Source organism: Asparagus officinalis, chromosome 4, assembly GCF_001876935.1.
Source record: "Asparagus officinalis chromosome 4, Aspof.V1, whole genome shotgun sequence".
In the NCBI taxonomy this organism is placed as follows: domain Eukaryota; kingdom Viridiplantae; phylum Streptophyta; class Magnoliopsida; order Asparagales; family Asparagaceae; genus Asparagus; species Asparagus officinalis.
Genome location: NC_033797.1, coordinates 59,689,840 through 59,695,169, shown reverse-complemented (window position 1 = coordinate 59,695,169; position 5,330 = coordinate 59,689,840).

Genomic DNA, 5,330 nt, shown 5'->3' with positions numbered 1-5,330 from the left:
TCCAATTTTGATATCATTTCTCAAGAAAATATTGCTCTTAAAGAAAATAATGATATGTTAAAATTGGAAAATGAGAAATTATCATCATCCATTTCTAGCTTATCTCATGCTAAGATTGATGCCATGTTAGAAGTAGAGAACATAAAAAATAACACTGCTTCTTTTATAAACAACTATTTATGTTCTACTTCCAAAAGTGCATATGTACCCAAAAATGAAGATTTGAATCTTATGAATAAAAGCATTTCATATTTAGATTCAACTTTAAAAACATGCATTAATAATCATAAGAGGCTTATGGATATGTGTGCTAAGTCAAAATCATCCACTCGTTATGCACACATGTATAGCAAAACTTATAAGTGTTCAATTTGCGGCCGTCAAGGCCACATTGCTAAATTTTGCTATGATGCACACAAATCTTCTAAGATTAATGCTTATTGTGCATCTCATAAGGCTTCTTCATCACACACACATGCACATGCATCTATTTCTCATCATAAGCATGCTAATGTGTATAAATGTGATCTATGTGGTCGGTTTGGCCATTTGGCAAAGTTTTGCTTTTAAATGTGATATTTGTGGTCGTTTTGGTCATTTGGCCAAATATTGTTTTGATTTGAAAAATAAGTCTTATTTGCCAAATGTTTCTAGTAGACCACATGTTTTTAAATGTGATGTTTGTGGTAGATTTGGCCACTTAGGAAAGTTTTGTTTTGATAATGTTTCACATTTGCAAAATAATTCTAAAAGACAATCTTTATTTGCAAATGTTCCACGTGCACCTTTTAATGGTCAACATAAGCAAATGCTTCCTTTCCATTGTACATATTGCAATCGGAAGGGTCATTTGAGTAATTATTGCTATGACCGATCCCGTGCACCATATATGTCCAAGAGGGTTCATAACCCTAGGACTTTGAGCTTTAATGATAGGGGTCATGTCCCTAAACAAACCGGCACCAAGAATACTTGGGTGCCAAAATAATTTTTAAAGCCAAGAATTTTAGTATTTTTTCTTTTTCTTGGTTTTGCCAAGAATTTTAGTATTTTTTCTTTTTCTTGGTTTCGAAAAATGTATTTTAAACTTTTATGAAAAAAAAATTCATTTTATTGGTTAAAATCTTTTGTTTTCATGATTATTTGATTTGCTTTCATGAGAGGACTACATTTATATAACCCTCCGGATTTATTGGGTGTTTATTCCCAAATCATGTTTACCGGATGCTAAAATGTTCATATGGGTTAATACTAGCTCAAGAGCTAGATAGAGTTGCCTCTCTTGATTTTTGAAAATCAATGATGATTTGGTTTCATGATTTAAACTTTGATTTATGATTTCAATTGGTTGATTTGTTTTCATTTGAAAACTTTTTACATGATTCTCATGTTTCTCTTCTTTTGATTTCAAAAATCTATTTTATACATTGGCTTTTATGATATGAGACAATATGTTCATCTTGATATATTTATATATGTTCTCATTATCTCTTGAATGTGAGTGATTTTTGGCATATTATTTATGCTTGCTCACATGTTTGCCATGATCTTTTATTGCTTATATTTCATATGGCTTTTTGATAGGGGGAGAAATCCATATACTTGCTTCATACTCACCCATGCTTATTTGTAGGGGGAGCTTTCGCTCTCTTCATACCTTTGTCCCCTTTTTGATGTTGTCAAAGGGGGAGAAATATTGTGAGTATACATTTATATGCATGTGTATTATCTTGTATATGTTCATTTCCTTCATGCATATATTCCTTTTTGTAAATTGTTTGTCATCATCAAAAAGGGGGAGATTGTTGGCCTTCTTGTTTTGATGATGATTTACAAACAATTTACCACTAATGTTGTTTGTCTAGTATTTGTATTTTCTTATTTATTATAGACAAACAACGTGGTTGGAGGATGGATGGAATAGAGCTTCATCCGCAAAGTGTACCAAGTCAAGCTTATTAAATATCAAGATCAGCTTGGGTAATCTAGTTTAGGTTTTATATTATGTGTGTTAAGTACCTTAAGCTTAATATCATATACACACACGTATTTGGTTTCTATGTATATATATAGTTATATATATACATGCATGGTTTTGGGTTTTTATGTTTTGAACACTTTTGCAAAATAATGAGATTTCATAATTGGGAAATGCAAATTGGAAAATTCTTTTTGTAACATGTTCAAAATATCATTTGCAAACATTTCTCAAAGTTTTATTAAGTTTGGAATTGATTTGTTATGTTTAAAGGAATTTACAAATTCACGTTTTCGTTCGTGCACATGTTCGTGCATGTTTTACAAAACTGATGAGTTTCACAAATGAGAAGTGATATTTGAAAAATTCTTTCTCTTACATGTTTATCTACATGTTTAGAAACTTTTATCCAGTTTTTACTATTTTTGGAGTTGATTTACTGTGCCTAATTGATTTTACAAAATCGTATATCACAGCAGATTTTCAGAAACTGTATTTATGTGTTCAAACATTTAGTTCTCTCAACTGGGAAATTCTTTTTCAGAAATTCTTTCTCTAACATGTTTTTATACATGTCTATAACCTTCCTTCAAAATTTCATAATTTTTGGATCTGTTTTACTATTTTTAACCGATTTTATAAAATCATATGTACCTGCTACAGTACCGCCGGTCGACCGACGAACTGTCTGGAACTTTTCTCCGCTTCTTTCTTTGCTCGCGGTCGACCGCGATTTTCCTCGGTCGACCACTGCAGTTCTAACGGCTCTTTTTAGAGCCGTTGCAGAATGGTTTTTTGGTCATTTTGTTTGGGTTTTTGGGTGAGGTCTTGGAGGCTATAAAAACCCTCTTTGATCTCAGTTTTCATGTTAGCAAGAAATGTTTTAAAGAGTTTTAATCAAGGGTTTAAGTTGGTTTAAGTGTGTTTATAAGCTTTTAAGCATTTGAGTGTTTCGGTTTGGTGAATCTGTTTTACAAGAGCTTGAGGAGATTATCAATTACATTTTGGGCATTCAATCCATCTCTCTCTTGTCATCTAGAGAAGTTTTCCTAAACTTAACTCTAGCTTTTATGTATTAATTATTTGTTAATTATCATCTTTATTAAAGCTAATTTTGTATTGAGTTTAGATTTGATTTTATCTCATTGTTACACACACCCACTTGATCTTATTGTAGTTACATTCATAATATATTTGGGATTGTGAGAGTTGTAACATTGAGTATGAGCTTTCATTGTGTTCTCATCCATAGTTGAGAACAAATTTATATTTGTTACATTGAGTGTGTTGTGAAGTTTTCGGTGAACTAGAAAACCGTATTATGAGGGTGGAGTGTAGCCACATTGTGAGAGTGTATAGTGTAGATCTCCTTGAGGTGAGGAGCGGAGACGTAGGTCGTGGGGACCGAACTCCGTGAGAGAAATTGTGAGGTGTAAACGTTATTCGGGTGAACGTAGAAAACCCGGTTGTGATAGTGGATTCTCCCCGGGAGTGGGGAGCGGAGACGTAGGACGGAAGGTCCGAACTCCGTGATCATCTTTGTGTGTTTGTGATTGTCTTGGCGTCTCACTTGTGCTTATTGTTCATATCATTCTTGTCGTCATTATCTATTGTTCACTTTGTCCATTATCTTGTTTATCTTGTTTATGTTTATATCACCCTTAGTTTATATATCCTTGCATATATATTTCATCATATAGGATATATCACTTTATGTATATTGCTTATTCTTGCTTATAACTCTTGTATATCTATCTTGCAAGAATACAACTTGTTAATTAATTTTAATTGGCATTTAAATCGGATTAGATTAGCATAAGACCCTAATCACCCCCCCTCTAGGGTCTAACATCAAGGAGCGACCAAGCCGTCTCTCCTCTATTTAAGAGCTTCTTCCAGCCACAATGAGAGGTTCGAAAAAAGGTTCGAAGGGTTCAAAGGTGTGGAGCATTCAGCATAGAACGATCCAACGTTCAGCAGCTCGCCCATAGTTAATTGATTAATCCCATCAGTTAACCGAACCACTAGCTCTCGACCCCCGATCGGGTCGACGACAACCTCTTCGCATAACCTTGCACTGCAGCGCCCTCTTCTAGTTCCGAGCCCTGATCGCCATTGAACTAGGAGATTCGAACTCTGTCAACCCGAGCCTCTACTGTGTACTAAACCTCGCCAGCAACCTTGGTCGAACCATCCAAGGGAAGTAGACTCAGTGCGAGAATCGAGCGAAGCATCCTGTAGCTACCAAAAGTCCTCACATTTAAACAAGGAGGGTATTCCCTCCGCTTCTGTTGTAAATTTCGATTAATTAGTTTGTAATAAGCTATTCTTATCAATACAAGCGAAGTTTCCTATTTTCGGGAGATCAAAATTTACCCATACAGAAGATGGCGACCACAGTGGGAGCAGCTGTTTCTTCAAACGAAATGGTGGTAGCTCAGTTTGACGAGGTTGTTATTGGGACGACTGTGGAGTCCCTAGAGATCGAGTTCGACCAAGCCAAGTATGAAGAGTACTTGTCTTCCTCTTCCGCTGGTGGCAATGCGTCCCGCAAACGCCACCGAGTCGTGCGCAAAGGCCAACCTCAAACGGTCAAAGCTTCCGCGCCTGAAGGCTCCACCCGAGTCTCGACGGAGGGGCCTGCTCCCTCCAAATCAATCAAGGCCAAGCCAGGGCGAAAGCCCGCCAGATGGGTCGCCAAGCGGCCCTCATAGGTACCCAGTTCCTTCCGGCGCAGACTGTACCGCCATAGCCCTCGCGGACACTCTTCTCTCTAGAGGAGCTCGCCAGTGGCGACGGCAGGCACTCGTCAAACAAGAGGCCCAAGCCTTCGTCTCACATGACGGCTTGAACTATTACGCGGGCCCAAAAAATGTTAGACGAGGGAGCAACTCGCCCGACGCCGGAAGGCTCTCCAAATCAGGAGCGCCAACCGAGAAGGACGGGACCGCCCGCTCGGGTGGACTTTGCTTCTCAGGTCACATCCCTAATGTGAATAAGCCACCCGAGCGAGCGAACCAGCACGGAAAGACGAACCCTTGAAGGCAGGCGAGTCTTACCAGGACCCCTCGACAGATAAGCGTAACAAGCGGGAGAGCCTTGACCCAAAGGGCAAAGCGGTAGGCGATACCTCGCAAACCCGCCCACGCGATCGAGGGGTTGAATCTCGCCCGCACGCTGGAGTTCGCCCGAACGCGAGGACTCGCCTGTCAAGGCAAACTCGCCCAACTTCAACGCCCAGCCATCCTACCCAGTGTACATCAGGGGATGCATCCAAAACTCTCTTGTACGGTCACCCAGGCGATCCGTCTGACGCTGGGGGTTGTTGCCAATCGCCCATGGAAGACCTCCG